Raw genomic sequence first — 23,672 nt, 5'->3', positions numbered from 1 at the left:
GTTTCATCAATCCTTGTCACCAATGTTGTGTGCAGAACTGGGTTTTGAATGGAACTGAAGGAAAACCATTCCTTTTGTCTTTATTCCTTCCTCCAGCGATCCATTTTCCAATGTACTTTCCTGTTAACAACTATTTGTTGAAAACCTCACTCTAATGTCTCCACGTTATAAGAAATGGAAGCGAGTGCCTGGTTTACATCTCTGGAAATTTTGGGACAGACATTCAAAATGCGGACTGTCCCATCTGAAAACCAGACATGGTTGATTTTGTGAGCACTTACATCACGGGACGCCTCACCACAAAATTGGTAAGTGGAGTGCTGAATTGGCGCCCAAAAACTGGGCAAAATCATAAATGGATTCCTACCCCTATGGGGGGTAGAGCAAGCTGCAATCGCAACCTTACAGTAGTACCAGTGTGACTATCAGACCCTGATCCTGACCGGGAGCCAAACTGCTGACAGATCTTTTTCATGTCAGGGGACAGCTTCAGTATGGAGCTGAAGGATCCTATTTTGGTGCTGCTGGCATTGCTCTAACAGTCCTCACGCGAGTCACTGAACAAATGCAGTGATGCTCCTCTTTAAACCCAATGCCAGGCTAGCTGGAAGTAGCACGGTGGCATAGTGGTTAGCACTGTTGCCTCACAGCGCCAGGGACCCGGGTTCAAATCTGGCCTCGGGCGACTGTCTGTGTGGAGTTTGCATATTCTCCCTGTGTCTGCGTGGGTTTCCTCCGGGTGCTCCGGTTTCCTCCCACAGTCCAAAGATGTGCAGGTTAGGTTGATTTGGCTATGATAAATTGACCCTTAGTGTTAGGGGATTAAATACATGGGGTTATGGGGATAGGGTGGGATATGTGTCGGTGCAGGCTCGATGGGCCGAAATGGCCTCTATCTGCACTGTAGATTCTGTGATTCTGTGAAATGCCCAACCTTCCTTAAAGCCTCCAGCAACCTTTGTAAACCAACACAAAGACATTTTAAACCCTACTCTTTAAAAAATAGCTCTCTGTGGTTTTTCCTCCTCCGGCTCTGTGCCTGGAGTTATATAGAACACAAAGGCCCCACATTCAGTCCTGGTATATGCTGAATAACAAGTTTATAATTACTTTTTAAACATGTCTATTCTTTAAAGTTTTTATGAACCATGTGTGCATTGTTCATGGAGTTTTGAACAACCCATTTTGTCAATCACATTGACTTCGTTTATATGGGCATCGTACACAAAGAAAGACACCTGCGGATTCTGAATGGAACCAATACCGAGAACACACATGGACCTTGGGACCTGTATTAGTTATTCCCACCAAAACATTTGAGGGGAAAAGTCATTAGTTGGCCTCATGTAAATACTGTAGCTGGTTAATGTTTAGGTGAGGGTTCCTGTTTCAAATTGTTTGGATGCTTGATTTTTATTAACAGTAATTTTCTCCCTTCTCTCTCGCTGTCTCGTGCTGGGGGTTCAGCTCCTTGGCCAAGTGCAATTCACATTTGAGCGTAGATAGTGAGTGGCAGCAAGCTATTTAACCATAGGAGATGTCACAACTCAGCCCAGTCCTGTCCTCAATCTGCGTTGAGCCATTTTCCAGTAGGGATCACTGGATAGTATCCGGGAGCAGAAACATTACCTCGAGACAGCCCCAATTGGGACATCCTGATTTTATAGGGAAATATCAATCCGCTTTCACTGACTGTGCAGCGTTCCCAGAATTCTGAAACTATTGCAATCTTCAAGACGTCATTTGGAATTATAAGGAAGAAAGGTTTTGCTTGTATTTCTATTGAACCTTATCATGTCCTCAGGACGTCCCAAAGTGATTCAGATCCAATTAATTACTTTTTAAGGTGCAGACTCTGTTGTTTTGTAGCCAAACACGAAAGCTAGGTCCCACAATTAGCAAACGAGATGGAAGAACATTTGTTTTGGTGGTGGTGGTTGGGGAACAAATGTGGCCCAGGAATCTGGGAGAACTCCCTACACTTCTTTAGATAGTGCCATAGGATCCTTTACATCCACCGGAACAGGTGAACAGGGCCATGGTTAAAACTTGCACCCAAAAGGCAGCATCTCTAATGAAGCACGTAATGGTGACGATCGGGGGGATGGGGGAGGGGTAGTGGTGGGGGTGGGGGGAGGGGGAGTGGTGGTGATGGGGGGAGGGGTAGTGGTGGGGATGGGGGAGGGGGAGTGGTGGGGAGGGGGAGTGGTGGGGATGGGGGGAGGGGGAGTGGTGGGGATGGGGGAGGGGGAGTGGTGGGGATGGGGGAGGGGTAGTGGTGGGGATGGGGGGAGGAGTAGTGGTGGGGATTGGGGAGGGGTTGGGATGGGGGAGGGGAGGGGTTGGGATGGGGGAGGGGTAGTGGTGGGGAGGGGGAGGGGGAGTGGTGGGGAGGGGTAGTGGTGGGGAGGGGGAGGGAAGTGGTGGGGAGGGGGAGTGGTGGGGAGGGGTAGTGGTAGGGAGGGGGAGGGGTTGGGATGGGGGAGGGGGAGTGGTGGGGAGGGGGGAGGGGGAGTGGTGGGGAGGGGGAGGGGGAGGGGGAGTGGTGGGGATGGGGGAGGGGGAGTGGTGGGGAGGGGTAGTGGTGGGGAGGGGGAGTGGTGGGGAGGGGGAGGGGCAGTGGTGGGAGGGGGAGGGGGAGTGGTGGGGAGGGGGGAGGGGGAGGGGGAGTGGTGGGGAGGGGGGAGGGGGAGTGGCGGGGAGGGGGTGGTGGGGATGGGGGAGGGGGAGTTGTGGGGAGGGGGGAGGGGGAGTGGTGGGGAGGGGGTGGTGGGGATGGGGAGGGGGAGTGGTGGGGAGGGGGAGTGGGAGTGGTGGGGAGGGGGTGGTGGGGATGGGGGAGGGGGAGTGGTGGGGATGGGGGGAGGGGGAGTGGCAGGGATGGGGGGAGGGGTGGGGATGGGGGAGGGGTAGTGGTGGGTAGGGGGGAGTTGGAATGGTGGGGAGGGGGTGGTGGGGATGGGGGGAGGGGGAGTGGTGGGGATGGGGGGAGGGGGAGTGGCGGGGATGGGGGGAGGGGTGGGGATGGGGGGAGGGGTAGTGGTGGGGATGGGGGGAGGGGTGGGGATGGGGGAGGGGGAGTGGTGGGTAGGTGGGAGTTGGAGTGGTGGGGAGGTGGTGTGGTGGGGATGGGGGAGGGGGAGTGGTGGGGATGGGGGAGGGGGAGGGATGGGGGAGGGGTAGTGGTGGGGATGGGGGAGGGGTGGGGATGGGGGGAGGGGCAGTGTTGGGGATGGGGGGAGGGGAGTGGTGGGGATGGGGGGAGGTGGAGTGGTGGGGATGGGGGGAGGGGGAGTGGTGGGGATGGGGGGAGTGGTGGGGATGGGGGGAGTGGTGGGGATGGGGAGGGGGAATGGTGGGGAGGGGGTGGGGATGGGGGATGGGGAGGGGTGGTGATGGGGAGGGGTCATTATCGGGGAGGGAGAGTGGTGTGGATGGGGGAGGGGTCGTTGTGGGGATGGGGGAGGGGTCATTGTGGGAATGGGGAGGGGTCATTATGGGGATGGGGAGGGGTGGGAGGGGGGAGTAGTGGGGAGGGGGGAGGGTGTGTGGTGGGGATGGGGGAGGGGTGGGGTGGGGAGGGGGGAGGGGGAGTGGTGGGGATGGGGGAGCGGGAGTGGTGGGGATGGGGAGATGTGGGGATGGGGGGAGGTGGAGTGGTGGGGATGGGGAGTGGTGGGGATAGGGGAGGGGTAGCAGTGGGATGGGGAGGGAGGAGGAGTAGTGAAGGGATGGGGAGGGTTAGTGAAGGGAGGGGGAGTGGTAGTGGTGGGAGGGGGAGGGGTAGTGGTGGTTGGGGAGTGGTGTGGATGGGGAGGGGGAGTGGTGGGGATGGGGAGGGGGAGTGGTGGGGATGGGGAGTGGTGGGGTTGTTGGGATGGGGAGTGGTGGGGATGGGGAGGGGGAGTGGTGGGGATGGGGAGGGGGAGTGGTGGGGATGGGGAGTGGTGGGGATGGTAGGATGGGGAGTGGTGGGGATGGGGAGGGGGAGTGGTGGGGATGGGGAGGGGGAGTGGTGGGGATGGGGAGGGGGAGTGGGGTGGGGATGGGGAGTGGTGGGGATGGTGGGATGGGGAGTGGTGGGGATGGGGAGGGGGAGTGGTGGGGATGGGGAGTGGTGGGGATGGTAGGATGGGGAGTGGTGGGGATGGGGAGGGGGAGTGGTGGGGATGGGGAGGGGGAGTGGTGGGGATGGGGAGGGGGAGTGGGGTGGGGATGGGGAGTGGTGGGGATGGTGGGATGGGGAGTGGTGGGGATGGGGAGGGGGAGTGGTGGGGATGGGGAGTGGTGGGGATGGGGGGAGGGGGAGTGGTGGGGATGGGGAGGGGGAGTGGTGGGGATTGGGGTAGGTGGAGTGGTGGGGATGGGGAGGGGGAGTGGTGGTGATGGGGAGGGGTGGGGATGGGGTGGGGGAGTGATGGGGATGGGGAGGGGGAGTGGTGGGGATTGGGGGAGGTGGAGTGGTGGGGATGGGGGTGGGGTAGTGGTGGGATGGGGAGGGGGGAGGGGTCGTGAAGGGATGGGGAGGGTTAGTGAAGGGAGGGGGGAGGGGTAGTGGTGGGAGGGGTAGTGGTGGGATGGGGAGGGGAGGGATAGTGAAGTGATCGGGAAGGGTAGTGGTAGGAGGGGTAGTGGTGGGATGGGGAGGGGGAGGGGTAGTGGCGGGAGGGGTAGTGGTGGGATGGGGAGGGGGAGGGGTAGTGAAGTGATGGGGAGGGGTAGTGGTGCGGATCGGGATTTGGTACATGCGTATGCGGAAATCCCAGAGTTGCGGTCAGTCATTGAGAGCTCTGAAACAGGCTGCATTTTGCCCGCTCCACCCCCCCCTGCCCCCACCACCACCACCACCCCCGACCACACACAGATCTGGCAATCTGTGTAATCAGCCAAATCACTGAAACTGACAAGAACTTCAACGCCTCTGCAGTCTTCTTTTGTATGATAGTAGCAAAGCGAATCAAATGTCAATATCTGAGTCAGATATCCAGGCCACAGCTTCCGAGTGTAACAGTGTGGATATCTTGTAGGCTGCCTGTGAATTTCCTCTGAGGGCAGGGCTCAATGATGTGCTCCAGGGTCTGATTAGGAGCTCCACAGTCACATGATGGGGATGCTTTAATCTTCCATCTATGGAGCAGCTGGCAGCATCTACCATGACCAATTCTGAGACAGTTGATGTTTGCGAGGAAGTTTTGATCCTTCAGGTGGGGTCCTCTTTAAGGAATGCATTCCGTATGTCACAGTTCTTCCAAGCATTTCACCATTGGTCATCAAGGCTGAGGAGAGATCATTGAAGGGCTTCGGCGACGGCCCAAAATGGCCTTTTAGATTTGAGACGGGTTGGTGGTAGGCTGTTCAAGTCAGCCTGGATCGGCATGTCTTTGCTGGTGTAACTGTTGTATTCTCTGGAGACTGTATATTCGCGGTATAGGTGTGGCGGGTCGATGTTTGCAGCCATGGGCAGCCAAGGTGCTGGTGTCAACAAAAGCGTACCGGTGATAATTCTCATCGTAGAATTCAGCTGGACATCAACGGACTTGACATGTGGACTTGATAGCCATGCTGGAGAGCATGTAGAGTACACCAGGGCGAGTGCTGCCGTACGGAGGATTTGCGCATCTGCTCCCTATGTGGATCCGGCGGATTTCTGATTCAAGTTGACCCTACTCTTTAGTTTCTTCCCAAGGTTCTGGAGATGCTGTCTATACGACAGGGTGTGATCGAGCGTGACTCCTAAATAGATGGGGTTTTTGGCATGGTTTACCTCTGCGCTGCAAAAGGAGACTTTCTAAGCTTGGTTTGCTTGATGGGTGTTGAGGTGGAATGTCGAGGTGACGGTCTTTTGCAGGTTTGGGTGAAGTTGGCATTGGCAGAAGTAGGCCTCCATCCTCTGTAAATCACTGGTCAGAGTCTCCTCGGTTGTTAGATCTGTGATTCTGAGAGTATGATGTTTTTCAATAACCACACGGATGCTGTAACTTAACAATCAACAGATATTTACTGGAGTAGGGTAGTCTCATGACTGGGGTACAGAGGCATGCTCAAGGCTTATATACAGGTGTGGTCACTGCCGGTACTACAGTATACAGGAGCTGTAAAAGTAGTTCTCTCTTAAAGGTACATACACTACAATTCCTCCCCTTTTAGATTAGTAGTACCCATAATATTCAAATAACAATTAACACTTTAACATGTACATTAAACAACAATAGTCCATTTATAGATTCAATCTTTGGGGCGGCTTCCTGATCCTTTCGGGATAGCACCTTTCCTGAGGTTCTTGTTCTTGGTGCGGAGGCGATTCTGGCCCCTTTTCATCGGTTACTTCATTGGGTTCCACTGCTACTGGTTCGGAGGTAGATGCTACCGGTATGTCGGGTTCATCCCCAGGTACGCAAGACATAGGGTTGACTTGTTCCTGTGATGCTAAGATCTGATCAACGTGGCGTCTCACAATGTTCTCCCCAACATCCACTGTGTACATTAATGGCCCCTGCCGTGTGCATATCGTTCCGGGTTGCCATTTCTCTGTTCAGTAGTCACGGGCCAAGACTGGTTGTCCTACATTGAAGCTCCTTGTCGGCTTCTCATTGATGTGCTGGAATTGTTTATCCTCAACATTTCTTCGCACATTTGGTCTAAGCAAGTCCAGATGAGATCGCAACCTTCGGTTAAAGAACATCATGGCCGGGGTCTGGTTGGTAACTGCATGTGTCGTGTTTCGGTAGGCTAATAAGAAATTGTCCACCTTATGCTGTAGTGGAATTTCATCGTTGCACATGGCCTTTGTCGCCTTCTTAAAGGTTTGTACGAACCTCTCAGCCAATCCATTTGTGGCTGGATGATACGGGGCAGATGTGTAATGCCTTACCCCATTCCTTCTCATAAATTCTTGAAACTCTTCGGACACAAACTGTGGTCCATTATCAGAGCAAATCTGCTCTGGCAAGCCGTTTCTGGCAAATATGGTCCGTAGGACTGCAATCGTTTTCTCTGTAGTGGTTGAGGACATTTTTATCGCCTCAGGCCACTTCGAATGAGCATCCACTGCTATTAAGAACATTGAGTCCATGAATGGACCAGCAAAATCAATATGCACCCGTTGCCATGGAGAGGAGGGCCACTCCCATGGGTGTAGAGGGGCATGTGGTGGTGCATTTTGGACCTTCTGGCATCCTGAGCAGCTCTTGGTTAGGCCTTCGATTTGTTGATCGATTCCCGGCCACCACACATAAGCCCTAGCAAGGCTTTTCATTTTCACTCCCCCCAAATGACCGTCATGTAGCTCATTTAGCACTCTCTCCCTTAACTTGGGTGGAATCACCACTCTGGATCCACACATCACTGTCCCCTGGCATACTGACAGCTGTTCTCTTCTGGATGAGAATGCTGGCAACAGTGAGTCGCCATGTGTTGGCCATCCCCTCACCGCCAAATCATATACCCGAGACAGCGTCGGATCATTGCGGGTCTCCTTCTCTATATCCGCGTTCGTTACTGGCAATCGTTCAATTATTGACGAATAAAATATCTCAATAGGGTCCACTCCTGGTGCTTCCTCCACAGTAGGCAGTGGCAGGCGCGACAGCCCATCAGCGTTTCCATGCTGTTTCGTGCCTTTATATTCTATTTCATATTGATTCGCCCCTAGGAACAGGGACCATCTTTGTAACCGTTGTAGCATCATCACTGGAACGCCCTTCTTAGGATTAAAGATGGAGACAAGTGGTTGGTGGTCAGTCAGCAAGGTGAACTTCTGCCCATGCAGATAGTGGTTGAATTTTTTTACTCCCCATACTAGGCTGAGAGCCTCCCTGTCAATCTGGGTGTAGTTGCGCTCGGCTGAGGTTAGTGACCAAGACGCAAAGGCTACTGGCCTCTCCAACCCGTCTGGGAATTTGTGCGACAGCACCGCTCCAATACCATAGGGTGATGTATCACATGCCAAACGAATTGATAGTGCTGGGTTGAAATGGGCCAACACCTCTTTTGATGTGATCAATTCTTTACACTTCTGGAAAGCTCGTCGACGTTCGTCATTCCACTTCCATGGTTCCCCTGTTTGCAGTAGGGTGTTCAGTGGGTGTAATACCGTGGACAAATTTGGTAAGAACTTATGGTAGTAGTTTACCAGCCTGAGGAACGACCTCAGTTGTGACACATTTTCCGGTGCTGGAGCCTTGACTACTGCCTCAATCTTTTCAGGGGACTTATGTAACCCCTCTTCATCGATGACGTGGCCACAATACGAGATCTGTTTCTGGAAAAACTCGCACTTGTGGCAATTAGCTCGTAGCCCATATTCCTTTAATCTGGTGAGCACCTTCTCCAAGTTGGGGAGGTGATCACTGTCATTTTCGCCCGTGACCAGGATGTCGTCCAAATAACACTGGGTCCCTGGAATCCCTTGCAGGACTTGATCCATCGCCCTTTGCCAAATAGCCGGAGCCGATGCTACCCCGAACACCAGCCGGTTGTATTGATAAAGACCTTTATGAGTGTTAATCGTAAGGTATTGTTTCAAGGCTTCTTCTACCTCCATTTGCAAGTACGCCTGGGCTAGATCAATTTCGGTGAAGCGTTTACCTCCAGATAGCGAGGCGAAAATATCCTCAATTCGTGGAAGAGGATATTGTACCATGTGAAGGACTGGGTTGACTGTCACCTTAAAATCCCCACAGATGCGGACCTTCTTTGGTTCCCCAGGTGTATTACTCAACGACCTCTTCATTACAGGAACGATGGGTGTAGCCCACTCGCTCCAGTCTACTTTGGACAGTACTCCTGAACGTTCCAACCCTTCCAGCTCTGCTTCGACAGCTGGTCTGATCGCATAAGGCACTGGTCTGGCCTTAAGAAACTTTGGGCTTGCATTTTCCTCTATTTTAATCATTGCTGTTATGCCTTTTAGTGTTCCGAATCCCTCCTGGAACACTTCTTTTGCGTCAGTTAGCATTTTTGACAGTCGTCCAGGTGTGATGTCGTCATCCTTTTTGGCCTCAACCTTCAGTGCCTGTATGGAATGCCAATCTAATTGTATCTTCCGGATCCATTCACATCCTAGCAGTGGTGGTCCTCTATCTGGCAATACATATATATCCATTTTAGGTATTTCCTGGCCTTTATCTATCACTTTCACCCTTATTTTTCCTTTGGGGTAGGCTTTTTGCCCCGTGTACATCTTCAAGACAATCTCTGTAGCTTTCAAGGGTATATGTGAAAATCGCCGCTTGTAGTCCCTTTGGTTTATGACTGTTAGGGCTGATCCTGTGTCCAATTCCATTTTCACTTGGACTCCGTCTATCTTGAGTGTAACCCAGATAGTCTGGTGATCCTCCATTTTGGTTACCTTATGTAGTTTCAGACAACCCAGCTCCTTGCTTCCGGAGTCTGTGTCACTTTTCTGTTCGCCTGAACTACTGTCCATCACCTGGTGTACCTTTTTGTACTTCTCCTGTGGAGATTTCTTACTGTTGGTTTTCTTCCCAGACCTGCAGACTCTTGCTATGTGTCCTGCTTTTCCACACTGTCTGCACACTTGGTCCTTGAACCAACAATCCTTCTGGTCATGTGTTGTTCTGCCGCAGCGATAGCGCTTCCCTGTTCCATAGGACATTCCATTGGTGCCATATTCTTGCGGTCTCCGTTGTATCTCTGCAGCGCCCCTTGCGGCTGCTTCGTGTGATACTGCCATACTGAAAGCCTTGTCCAGCGTAAGATCCTTTTCTGATAGAAGCCGTTTCTGGGTTCCTTCACTTTGCAGCCCACACACAAACTTGTCCCTTAACGTATCTGCTAGTCCTGCTCCAAACTGGCAGTGTTTCAATAGCTTGCGCAGTTCCGTTAGGTACTCAGCATTGCTTTCGTCTTTGTGTTGGTTCCTTTTATGGAACTTAAATCGTTCTGCTATCAGCAGCGGTGTGGGGTTTAAGTGGTCCTGTAGGATTTCTACTATGCTTTCGAAATTCTTGTTCACAGGCTTCTCTGGGGTTATTAGGTTTCGCAGTAACCCATAAGTTTTTGCACCCATGGAATTTAACAAAGCCAGTGCTTTCCTAGCATCTGGCACTTCATTCGCCCTGCAGTACACCTCAATACGTTCCACATATGTCGCCCAATCTTTGACTTCATTGTCGAACGTAGAGATACTGCCACTCTTCAGCATCCCTGGGTGTGATTTAACTGTCAAAAATGGCGTCTCCCGCGCTTCCCCTTCTTCTCCACTGGCACAAAATGGTGTCTCCCGTGCTTTCCTTCCTTCCCGCGCTCGCCCTTCTTCTCCGCTGCGGCTTCTAAAAATGGTGTCTCCCGCGCTCTTCCTTCTTCTCCGCAGCTCCATGGCGTCTCCCGCGCTCTCCCTTCTTCTCCCCACGGATACTGTTCAGCCCTTGAGACCTGGCTGTGCTCTGCGCGTTCTTTTGTTTGTGCGCCTTTCCCGTTTCTGCCGCTCGGTCCTGAACCCGGCTGTTGCTTTACCCTCTCTCTCTCCATTTTGTTTTTCCTCGACGCCGCTCGGTTTTCAACCCCTGGCTGCACCCTCTGTCTTACCCCGTCGACGCTGCTCGGCTTTCTCTCCGCCGTCGGTCGGCTCCAGCCGCCGCTGTCCGGGAAGGGTCTGCGCTGTACCTGTCGTCAGTCTCTTGCTGATCGTCGTGGCTGGGGAACCAAGCCCGGCTCTCCACAGCCTCCCCTGCGATGTTCACTCTCTGCCGGACGACTGGGCGGTTGCTCGTGGTCGTCGCCCGTGTTTCTGGCCTCGACTTTCTTCTACCGCCCTCCCGGAGCGAATCCTCGAAGGGAAATGCAGAGTTGCAGGTAGATTCAAATCGACACTCGTCGCCACTGTTAGATCCGTGATTCTGAGAGTATGATGTTTTTCAATAACCACACGGATGCTGTAACTTAACAATCAACAGGTATTTACTGGAGTCGGGTAGTCTCACGACTGGGGTACAGAGGCATGCTCAAGGCTTATATACAGGTGTGGTCACTGCCGGTACTACAGTATACAGGAGCTGTAAAAGTCGTTCTCTCTTAAAGGTACATACACTACATCGGTGATGGGCAGATTCATGTTTTAAGTGGCCAAGGCAATGTCATCTGTGTATAAGAATTTACGGGACTCTGTTTCGGGCAGGTCACTGGTGTAAATGTTGAATAACATGGATACCAGGCAGAACCCTGTGGGAGTCCATTGTTCAATGTCCTATATCTGCTCTTCTGGGTGCCAGAGTACATACAGAAGCGTCGGTTGCTAAGCATGGAGTTGAGAAGATGGATCGTTGTTCTGCAGGGTAAAATGCTGGAGAGCTTGAAAAGCAGTCCATGCTGCCATACTGGGTCATATGCCGCTGACAGGTCCACGAGTGCTACGACGGTCTTGAGTTGGCGCTGAAAGCCTGCTTCGATGTGCGTTGTTAAAGCTACCACTTGGTCGCAGCAGTTGCGGCCACTGTGGAAGCCTGCATGCTCATTACCTCCGTAGTAATTACGCTGTTAAATTCCCCACTAAAAGTTAGACCCAAAGGGATTAGGTGTAACTGGGGTTTTGACAGCGTTATTGCTGCTAAACAAATGTTCAGGGCCTGGAAAACTAATTTTAATTTTGTGCAGTGTGAAATGTGTCCATTTTAATAAAAATTTAAATTTTTAGGAAACTTTTCAAAACTTAAAACAAAAATTATTTTGAAGTTTGTCTATCGTTATTTCAGGTTTGCGTTTTCCCCATGTGAGAGCCCCAATCTTTCTTTTGCTCTCGCTAACATTTTTTAAAAGTTAGAATTTTAAGAGCTTACTCACTTCCTTGTTTGCTGTCTGTGAGAATTATGCCTTTTGATTGGCTGCCTGTTGACATCGCAGCAGTTCACATAAGGGAATCCCCATTAACTTCCGTTGCTTTGCACTGCAGGTCAGAAAACCCTAAGTTCTTGACACAGGGATCGCGAGATCCTTGTGCGAAACATACTTCCAGGCCAATTTAACGTTACCTCTTTTCTCCTCAATATCCCTATTTATAGAACCTAATGTCATGTAGTCTTTTTTCTTCTTCTTCTTCTTAGGCAGTCCCTCAGAACCGAGGATAACTTGCTTCCACACTAAAAATGAGTTCTCAGGTGATTGAGAAGTCCAATGCAGGACCTACTGTCTCTGTCACAGGTGGGGCAGACGGTGGTTGAAGGGGCGGGTGGGTGGGGTGCTTGGGTTGACGTGCGTTCCTTGCGTTTGGCTTCTGCTTGCTCCCGGCGAAGAGACTCGAGGTGTTCAGCGCCTTCCCGGATGCTTCTCCTCCACTTTGAGCGGTCTTGGGCCAGGGATTCCCAGGTGTCAGTGGGGATGTTGCATTTTTTCAAGGAGGCTTTGAGGATGTCCTTGAAGCTTTTCCCCTGCCCACCTGGGGCTCTCTTGCCGTGTCGGAGCTCCGAGTAGATCACTTGTTTTGGGAGTCTCGTATCAGGCATGCGGACGATGTGACCCGTCCATCAGAGCTGATCGAGCGTGGTCAGAGCTTCGATGCTGGGGATGTTGGCCTGAGCAAGAACACTGATGTTGGTGCACCTATCCTGCCAATGGATTTGCAGGATCTTGCGGTGGCAGCGTTGATGGTACCTCTCCAGTGCTTTGAGGTGCCTGCTGTACATGGTCCATGTCTCTGAAGCATACGGCAGGGCTGGTGTCACTACTGCTCTGTAGACCATAAGCTTAGTGCTGGGTTTGAGGTCCTGGTCTTCAAACACTCTCTTCCTCAGGCGACCGAAGGCTGCACTGGCACACTTTGGCAGGGTTGGACTTTGTCATCGATGTCTGCCCTTGTTGACAGTAGGCTCCCGAGGTATGGAAAGTGGTCCACGTTGTCCAAGGCCTCGTCGTGGATTTTGATAATCCGGGGCAGTAATGTATGGCGGGGGCAGCTTGGTAGAGGACCTTTGTCTTACGGATGTTTAGTGTAAGGCCTATGCTCTCGTACGCTTTGGTGAAGGTGTTGACGATGGTTTGGAGTTCGACCTCCGAGTGTGCACAGACACAAGCGTCGTCTGCATACAGTAATTTGATGAGAGAGGATGGGACGACCTTGGACCTGGACTGGAGGCGATGGAGGTTGAACAGTTTCCCGTTTGTTCTGTAGATTAGCTCCACTCCAGCGGGGAGCTTACTGAGGGTGAGATGGAGCATTGCAGCAAGGAAGATTGAGAAGAGTATTGGTGCGATGACACAATCTTGCTTGACCCAGGTCTCTACGTGAATTGGGTCTGTGGTGGAACCGTTGGTCAGGATCACGGCTTGCATGTCGTGGTGAAGCAGGCGGTGGAGGATGGTGACAAACTTTTGAGGGCAGCCGAATTGAGGAGGATACTGCATAATCCCTCACAGTTGACAGTGTCGAAGGCCTTTGTGAGGTCAAAGAAGGCCATGTACAGCTTCTTTTTTAAAGCTTTATCAACTCCCACTTTTAAAGATTTATGTGTCTGAATCCTTAAATCTCTCTACTCTTCTACTCCTTTTAAAGATTTATCATTTAATGTATATGTGCTTTCCTTATTCTTCCTCCAAAAAAACCTTGTATTGAATTTAATTTGTCATCTATCTGCCCAATCTACCAACTTCTCTATGTCCACTTTCAGTCACTCATTGTCCCCTTCACAGTTAAACATGCTCCTTAAAAAGGCAGAGAGAGATAGAAAGAGAGGGTAATTTTTGCTCTTCAACGATTTTAGTTCTTGAAAAATAATTGATTTTGTTCAGAAAAAGGAATACAAACATATTTTGTGAATTCATACATTTTGTGACATGATACTTATAGGAGCGGTCATTGATGCTTTGGGATCATCGCCAAGACGATTTGCCAATAGTCTATGCACATTGAAGCAGAATTTTTCACAATTTGCAAAAGCCTTTATCAAATCTTTTGAACTGATTACCATGGAAGGTAGTATTAGAAGTTACAGGTACAACGTGTATAGTATCACTGCCAAGGTTGTAAGTGTTGAGTCTGTGTGTCCCAGTTATGCTTATTATAAATCACTGGACACAGACAACAAGAATAACTTTAACAGGTCTTTACTATTCGGAGGTCAGGGCTGAACTGCCCAGCAAATCACTACACAACGTTTATATACCGGTGTGGTCACCACCGGTATTACAGTATACAGCAGCCAAGAGAAAGTAGTACATCTCTTAAGGTAGTTCTCTTAAGGTGGAACAGGTTACATACACCACAATCCTCCCTTTTTAGCTTAACAGTGTATATCCCCATTTAACATAACATAATAACATATATATATATATATACAACGTCATGCAAAACAGTTCAAAGATTCAGTCTCTGAGGAGGCCTCCTGATCCGAGTTGGATAACGCCTTTCAGGGGTCTCTGATTCTCATTGCTGGGGTGACTCATCTAGTTGATCTCTTATGGATTGGACATCATCATCAGGTACATTCACTTCTGAGGTAGATGCTTCAGGTTCACTAACTTCTTCCACGGTTGTCTCTGCCGTAACCATGGGTTCGACCCTTGTTCTCGATTCTACCAGTTGGTCAGCATGACTTCGTATTACATTTTCACCAATATCTATCGTGTACATCAGGGGTCCTTGTCTGGCCCGAATTGTTCCAGATTGCCATTTCTCATTTTTATAGTCCCGGGCTAACACTGGTTGTCCTATTTCGAAACTCCGAGTGGTCTTGTTATTTATATGCTGGAACTGTTTGTTTTCGACTTCCCTCCGCACATTTGGTTTTAACAAGTCCAACCTGGACCGCAACCTCCTGTTATAGAACATCATGGCAGGACTTTGGTTTGTCACTGCATGAGTGGCGTTTTGATATGCCAGTAGGAAATTGTCCACCTTGTGTTGTAGTGGAATCTGATCTTCGCTCATGGCCTTTATTGCTTTTTTGAATGTTTGTACAAATCTCTCGGCCAACCCGTTTGTAGCCGGATGATATGGGGCAGAGGTATAATGTTTCACCCCATTCTTCTTCATGAATTTCTGGAATTCTTCTGACACGAACTGCGGTCCGTTGTCTGAACATATTTGTTCTGGCAATCCATTTCTTGCAAATATCGTTCTTAGCACCGCGATCGTCTTTTCCGAGGTAGTGGTAGTCATCTTAATCACTTCTGGCCATTTAGAATGTGCGTCCACCGCAATTAAAAACATGGAGTCCATGAATGGACCAGCAAAGTCAATATTTACACGTTGCCATGGGGTTGAAGGCCATTCCCATGGATGCAGCGGTGCAATCGGAGATGCATTTTGAACTTTTTGGCACCCTGAGCAGCTTTTCGTCAGATCCTCTATCTGTTGGTCGATACCCGGCCACCACACATAAGCCCTAGCAAGGCTTTTCATCTTGACTCCCCCCAGATGACCTTCATGCAGTTCCTTTAGAACTCTCTCTCTTAACTTAGGAGGAATAATTTACCCTTGTTCCATACATCAATGTTCCTTGACAGACGGACAGCTGTTCTCGTCTTGCTGAGAATGCCGGTAACAGTGGATCACCATGTGCTGGCCATCCCTTCACTGTCAATTCGTAGACCCGGGACAGTGTCGGGTCGTTCCTGGTTTCTCTTTCAATACTTGCATTGGTGACTGGTAAACATTCGATGATGGTCGAGTGAAATAACTCAACAGGGTCAACCGCCGGTGCCTCCTCCGCTGTAGGTAGTGGCAGGCGCGACAGCCCATCAGCATTACCATGCTGCTTTGTACCTTTGAATTCAATCTGATATTGATGTGCCCCTAGGAAAAGGGACCATCTCTGGAGCCTCTGTGCTGTCATCACCGAAACACCCTTCTTAGGGTTAAAAATGGATACCAATGGCTGGTGGTCTGTCAGTAGCGTAAACTTTTGGCCCTGCAGGTAATGATTAAACTTCTTTACTCCCCACACAAGGCTGAGAGCCTCCCTATCTATCTGAGCATAGTTGCGCTCAGTGGAGGTCAATGATCTGGATGCGAACGGGACTGGCCTCTCCAAGCCATTTGGCAACTTGTGTGAGAGTACTGCCCCAATACCATATGGAGAAGCATCACAAGCCAAACGAATAGGCAGCGTTGGGTTGAAGTGAGCCAACACTTCCTCTGAGGTGATCAATGCCTTGCTTTCGCGAAAGGCCCTCTTACAGTCCTCGCTCCACTTCCATGGTACTCCCTTCTGCAAAAGAGCGTTCAGCGGGTGCAGCACCGTGGATAAATTTGGCAGAAACTTATGGTAATAGTTAATCAACCCTAGGAACGACCTCAACTGGGATACATTATCCGGAGCGGGAGCCTTCACAACAGCTTCGATCTTGTCAGGAGACTTATGAAGCCCCTCCTGGTCAATGACATGACCACAGTACGAGATCCGCTTCTGAAAGAACTCACATTTCTGGCGATTAACTCGAAGTCCATATTCTTTCAATCTGGTGAGCACCAGTTCCAAATTTGCAAGGTGTTCCTCATCATCATCTCCTGTAATCAGAATATCATCCAGGTAACATTGTGTGCCTGGAATTCCCTGTAATACCTGCTCCATGGCCCTCTGCCAAATTGCTGGAGCCGATGCCACTCCAAAAACCAGTCTATTATACCGATACAAGCCTCTATGCGTGTTGATCGTGAGATACTGGCGTGACTCTCCCTCAACTTCCATCTGTAAGTACGCCTGCGCCAGGTCTATCTTGGTGAAGTGTTTCCCGCCAGACAACGAAGCGAAGATATCCTCAATCCGCGGAAGTGGATATTGCACCTTGTGAAGCACCGGATTAACAGTGATCTTGAAATCTCCACAGATGCGAACCTTCCCCGGTTCCCCCGGCTTGTTGCTCGATGAGCGCTTCATGACGGGAACAATGGGTGTGGCCCACTCACTCCAGTCCACCTTAGACAGTACTCCTGAACATTCTAGCCCTTCCAGTTCAGCTTCCACAGCAGGTCGTATTGCATAAGGTACCGGTCTGGCTTTGAAAAATTTCGGGTTTGCATGTTCTTCAACCTTGATGTTTGCCGTAATTCCTCTCAGTGTTCCCAGTCCCTGTTGGAACACCTCTTTAGCATCGTCCAATATTCTGGACAATCGTTTAGGTTTGACATCTTCTTTTTTACCGGAATCTACCGTTAGTGCTTTTAAGGAATGCCAGTCCATATTTATTCTCCTGATCCACTCCCATCCCAGTAGTGGTGGACCTCCCTCAGGTAGCACATATAAGTCCATTCCTCGGCTTTCTTTGCCCTTGTGGACCACCTTTACCTTTATCTTTCCGATGGGGTATGCTCTTTGCCCCGTGTATGTTTTCAATACAATCTCCGTATCCCGTAGGGGAATATGTGGGAATAACCTTTTGTAGTCTTGCTTATTCATGACCGTCAATGCCGATCCAGTGTCCAATTCCATCTTCACTTGGACTCCTGCTATCTGAAGTGTGACCCAGATAGTTTGGAGGTCTGCTTCATTACCCACATTGTGTACTCTTAGACAACCCAGTTCCTTACTGCTGGAGTCTGAATCTGACTTCTGTTCATCCGAACTGTTCTCTGTCACCTTGTGTACCTTTCTGCACTTTTCCTGCGGTGACTTTTTGTTGCTGGTCTTCTTTCCTGACAGGCATACTTTAGCTATGCGACCAAGCCTGCCACATTTTCTGCATTCCTGATTTTTGAACCAGCACTGGTTCTGATCGTGCGTTGTCTTTCCACAACGATAACACTTTACTGCACCCAAGGCCATTTGATTGGTGCTGAGTTCCGATGACCTTAGCTGCATTTCCGCAGTGCCTCTCGCTGCGGCTTCGTGTGATGCTGCAATAGTGACAGCTTTATCAAGCGTAAGATCATTCTCCTCTCGCAGTCGCTTTTGTGTTCCTTCTTTTAACAATCCACACACAAATTTATCTCTCAGCGCATCTGCTAGTCCTGTTCCCAACTGACAGTACTTTGATAGCTTACGCAGTTCAATTAAGAATTCAGCATTGCTTTCTTCTTTCAGCTGCGTTCTTCTGTAAAATTTAAATCGTTCCGCTATCAGCAGCGGCGTGGGGTTTAAATGATTTTTCAGGACAGTAACATTATTCGCGAAAGTCTGATCCGCCGGTTTATCTGGTGATACAAGGTGCTTCAATAGCCCGTATGTCTTCGCACCCATTGAGTTTAATAAGGTTAGTGCTTTCTTATCATCTGGTACCTCATTTGCTTTACAATAAACTTCCATGCGTTCTACATACGTGGCCCAATCTTCGACATCGCTATCAAAAGCATGTTTAGGCATCCTTGCAAGTTTCTTTAAATTTTCTTTTTCCCAAAATGGCGGCTTCCCGCGCTTGTCTTCTTCCCCCGCCTACTAAAATGGCGGCTTCCCGCGCTTGGCGGTTTTTTCCTGCGCTCGTCTTCTTCCCCCGCCGACTACAATGGTGGCTTCCCGCGTTTGCCTTCTTCCCCCGCTGGCTGCAATGGCGATTGCCGTGCTGCTGCCGTTCTCACCTCCCCAGCGGTTCTCAATTCACCGACATTGCTTTTTTTTTTTTCTCCCCCGCGGTTCCCGTGGGCATTCACGCTTCCCCTGCTGTTGCGCCTCTCAGCCCCGCTTGCAGGCTGGTCCTTTACACCGGCTGCGGTTGAGTTCTCCGTGGTTCTCGTGGCCTTAACGCTGCCCCAGTCGCTGCGCCTCTCGGCCCCGATTGCAGCTCGGCCCTTTTCACCGGCCGCGGTCGAGTTCTCCGCCCTTTTTCCTCCGTTTTCCCTCCCCTACTCCACAGCCAACGCGGCCGACTTTCTGCTCGTGTCGCTGATCGGCTTACCCACCACCGTGGTAGAAGGGATGATCACTGCCTGTCGCTGATGGAGGGCTTCGTGGTCAGAATTTTTCTTTTTCCCAGGTTCTCGATGCCTCCCGTGCAATGTGGTGCTCAGCAGGATGATGAGGGCGGATGCCTCTTCTCGACACCCGTTCTGAGGATGAAGCTGCCTTGGATGTAAAACTGCCACAGGGTAAGATCGGACTCGTCGCCACTGTTGAGTCTGTGTGTCCCAGTTATGCTTATTATAAATCACTGGACACAGACAACAAGAATAACTTTAACAGGTCTTTACTATTCGGAGGTCAGGACTGAACTGCCCAGCAAATCACTACACAACGTTTATATACCGGTGTGGTCACCACCGGTATTACAGTATACAGCAGCCAAGAGAAAGTAGTACATCTCTTGAGGTAGTTCTCTTAAGGTGGAACAGGTTACATACACCACAGTAAGCTCTTTCAATAAACTAATTTCTCATCACCGCAAAGCTGTAGCCCATTCACTAGGCCCCACAGGGATTATACAGCACTTACTGCTGAAAGCAAATGAGACATATTGACTAAAGAAATGTCATTGATTTTTTTTTTCCTCACCTGATTTTTTGACCCTTGAGTTAGAGCAGGATGGTTTATCAGCCTCCTCCTTGGACAGCTCCCTCTGGGCTTCATCACTTCACTAAGCTCTATATCATTGTGATTGATTCATATTGTTATTTACTGGCTTCTAAAGGCTACGTACATTAGCATTTTCTGTGGCAGAGTAATGTTAAGATCAGATGGTATCCAGACAAGGGATAGCGGGCAAAAACGCACCCCTGATACTGAGCTTGTTGGTGATCAGAGGGACCTGGGTGTCCTTGTACATGAATCACTGAAAGTTAACATGCAGGTCCAGCAAGCAATTAGGAAAGCAAATGGTATGTTTATTGCAAGAGGATTTGAGTATAAGAGTAAAGACGTCTTAATGCAATTATATAGGGCCCTGGTGAGACCACACCTGGAGTATTGTGTACAGTTTTGGTCTCCTTACCTAAGGAAGGATATACTTGCCATAGAGGGAGTGCAATGAAGGTTCACCAGACTAATACCTGGGATGAGGGATTTTGTCCTATGAGGAGAGATTGAGTAGATTAGGCCTATATTCTCTAGAGTTTAGAAGAATGAGAGGTGACTGTAATGATATCAGCAAATAGTGATGGTATTTGCCTGTTTGATTATTTATGCCTTACCAGCATATTTGCCTGATTGATTATTTATGCCTGACCAGCAGAGGGCATGTGAGAGACAAGCAGTTTAGTTTTAGTTTCATTTTAGATGGATCTCTAAGATGGTGTCTCCTGTAATGCTGTTAACTGAGTTGAACATACTTTAGATAAAAAGACATCTCTTTCATGAATGTTTCGTCATTGAACCCACATACAAATCAATACAGTGACCTCATTGAAGCATACACAATTCTTACAGGGCTTGATAGGGTAGATGCAGGGAGGATGTTTCCCCTGGCTGGGGAGTCTAGAACCAGGGGCCACAGTCTCAGAATAAGGGGTCGGCCATTTAGGACTGAGATGAGTTGAAATTTCTTCACTCAGAGGGTGGTGAATCTTTGGAATTCTCGACCTCAGAGGGCTGTGGAGGCTCAGTTGTTGAGTATATTCAAGACAGAGATCAATAGATTTTTGGATATTAAGGGAATCAAAGGATATGGGGATAATGCAAGAAAGTGGAGGTGAGGTAGAAGATCAGCCATGATCTTACTGAATGGCGGAGCAGGCTCGAAGGGCCAAATGGCCTACTCCTGCTCCTATTTCTTATGTTCTTATGTATTCCCCCCCCTCCTTCCCGGTGCTGCTTCCTGACAATCAGGCTATGACTGAGAATTTTCTCGGAGCTGCTGTCACTCCACCGCCGTATCTTCAGTGGGACCGTGGCAGAAACCCCATTCATACGCGGAAACAGGATTCCCGCCACACTTCCGGCGAATCTACAGTGGCGCAGTGGGGTCTTTTCTGGTTAACCTGTAGGGGGAGACACTGTGTTGCCCCAGCCTCACCGGACGGGAACTTAAAATGTTACAGCACGCGCCCTTGGGCACCACAAACATGATAAATAGACAATAAATAACTATGCATAATACAGCGACATTACACAAATAATAACTAAATCCTATTGTTATCGGGAATATTGATTATCCCCTCTATTCCTTGCGGTGATCACCAGTTGCGGAAGACCTCAGGTGTACCGGTGGACACCTCATGCTCCCTCTCTAGGGCCACCCGGACAAGACCGTGGAAAAGAGGCAGGCAGTCAGTGCCACCCCCAGCCCCAGGGGCCCTGCCCATCCTGGACCTATAAATTGCTGTTTTATCAAGGCCCAGCAGCAGGCCTACGAGAAGGTGAAGCAGTGGGAGCAGCTCCAAGGAAATTCCAAATGTCCTGAACTTTCCATGGACATCAGGCAAGGACTACCCTCTCCTCCCCGTGACCACGGGGAGGAGAAGGAGGGGAGGGGGAAAGAAGCGTAATTCTTACCTCTTATCCTCTACCACATGGCAAGTTGTGCTGTATACTTCTGGCAATTTTTAATGTTCCGATGTTCATTTTTTTGACTTATTATGTTAGTCATGACCAATTGGGATCATGTGTTTCCTGTGCTCTGCCACAGAATGTTAGAACACTGGTTTACTCTCAAAATGTCGCACGTGGGTTCCCACGCAGGTCCCACAGCACCACTGGCACACACCAGCGAACAGCTCGGCTTCTCACACTCGTGATCCGTGGGCCGTACGTGGTGTGCGGGAAATGTAAAAGGAGGTCGGGGGAAAATCTCAAACTAATAAAACGTTTAACCAACCTGTTGTGAACAGGAGCGGTCCAGCTTTATAAGCAGAATTATGATTTGCCCAGAGTTTTATCAGCTGGAAAAATAATGTGTACGGGTTCCGTCACAACCAAAACAGTGCCCTGTGCAATCGGTGCTGACAGGAGCTTAACAGCACGCTTGAAAGAAAAAAAAACTTGCATTTACATAGCGTCTTCCACAACTTCAGGACATCCCTCAGCACTTTACAGCCCATGAAGAAATTTTGAAGTGTTGTCACTGTTGTAATGTAGGAACCGCGGCAGCCAATTTGCGCACAGCAAGCTCCCACAAACAGCAATGTGGTAATGATCAGATAGTCAGTTTTAGTGAAATAAAAACAGAAAATGCTGGAAATAATCAACAGGTCAGGCAGTATTTGTGGAGAGAGAAACGGAGTTAACGTTTCAGGTCATCAGAACGAAAGGTCATCGACCCTATCCAAGATGGCTCCTGGGCTGGCAGCTCCTTAACGAGCTGCTTTTCTCTTCAACAGCATCAACAACAACTTGTATTTATATAGCGCCTTTAACATAGTAAAACGTTCCAAGGCGCTTCACAGGAGTGTTATAAGACAAAAAATTTGACAACGAGGAAAAATTAGGGCAGGTGACCAAAAGCTTGGTCAAAGAGGTATGTTTTAAGGAGTGTCTTAAAGGAGGAAAGAGAGGTAGCGAGGCGGAGATGTTCCGGCACGGAATTCCAGAGCTTACAGCCTAGGCAATAGAAGGCATGGCCACCAATGGTTGAGCGATTATAATCAGGGATTCTCAAGAGGGCAAAATGAGAGGAGCACAGATATATCGGGGGATTATGGGGCTGAAGGAGATTACAGAGATAGGGAGGGGTGAGGCCATGGAGGGATTTGAAAACAAGAATGAGAATTTTGAAATTGAGGCGTTGCTTAACCAGGAGCTAATGCATCCTTAGTCATCCATTGCCATCCTCTGCCCTTTCTTCCCCCAATCTCCTTTCTTCCATTGCTTAAAATAGCCTGGCTCTGATAGTGAAGGCATTTCAGCCCAAACTACAAATTTAAAGCTACCCCTGCAGTGTCCACTGCCCATCCTCCGACCCTGCATGTCTTTGTTCTCACTGAGCTCTTTCTACTGCTGGAACTCTGCTGAAACTTGACTTCCATCACCTGGATTCGTCTACCAACAGGACTGCGTTGCTCTACTGACTACACTGTTTGACTCAGCTGCTGTGACTCTGCTCTGCTTTTCAGTCGCTTCAAGTTTTAAGCTGCTGAATTCTTTTCTCAAATTGGTTTCTGATCTCCTGGACTTCTCTGGACGTCTAGACTACGTTTCTGCTTTGAACTACACTGGATTGCACCACTACGCTTCTGCACTGGACTACACTGGATTATACTGTAAGACTTACCGGCTGTGTCTCTAACCCTGCTGCTAAAAGTTTTTAAAATCTTTTTTTAAATAACTTTTAAACTGCGGCCGTGTCTCTGCTGAACTGGTTCTACAGGTTTTTCAGCTTTCTAGGCTGCTGGCTTGTGGTTTTACATTTTTCCCGCTGCTTTGATCTATGGTGAACTCCAACTTGCGTCAATTTCGCCATCATCTTTCTGCATCGCTACCGACTCTCATTCTTACAGCAACAACTTCCAAGCTTGAGCTCTCTACCCTTCAAATAGCTTCTGGACTTCACTCGCCTGCTACACCTGTCTCTGAATTTGGACAGCGGTTCATCGATGCTCCGTGGTGGCTCCATCCTGCTTATGTCAGCTTTGTCCCTCCATGGGACCTCTGACATTGACTGTCTACTATTGTCTCCAACCTATTCCCTGCTACCAGAAAATATGTACCCCATTAATTACTACATAACCAGGCCTATGTAACCTAAGCTTTTCCTTGTGTCCGTTCGCGTGCACACTTTGGCTGCCACTCTGGACCTGAGCCGTTCATGTCTTCATTTCTTTTTCCACATTTTTCTCCTCCTTATCCTTTTCTCTCTATCCCTCCCTGACCAGTCTCTCCTGTCGACATGCCTCCTTTCATCTCTCCTCTCTTGGATACTCT

This window comes from Somniosus microcephalus, chromosome 12, assembly GCF_052327205.1.
Source record: "Somniosus microcephalus isolate GS21.2 chromosome 12, FLI_Smic_1.0, whole genome shotgun sequence".
NCBI lineage: Eukaryota > Metazoa > Chordata > Chondrichthyes > Squaliformes > Somniosidae > Somniosus > Somniosus microcephalus.
This window is presented reverse-complemented; position numbering follows the sequence as displayed.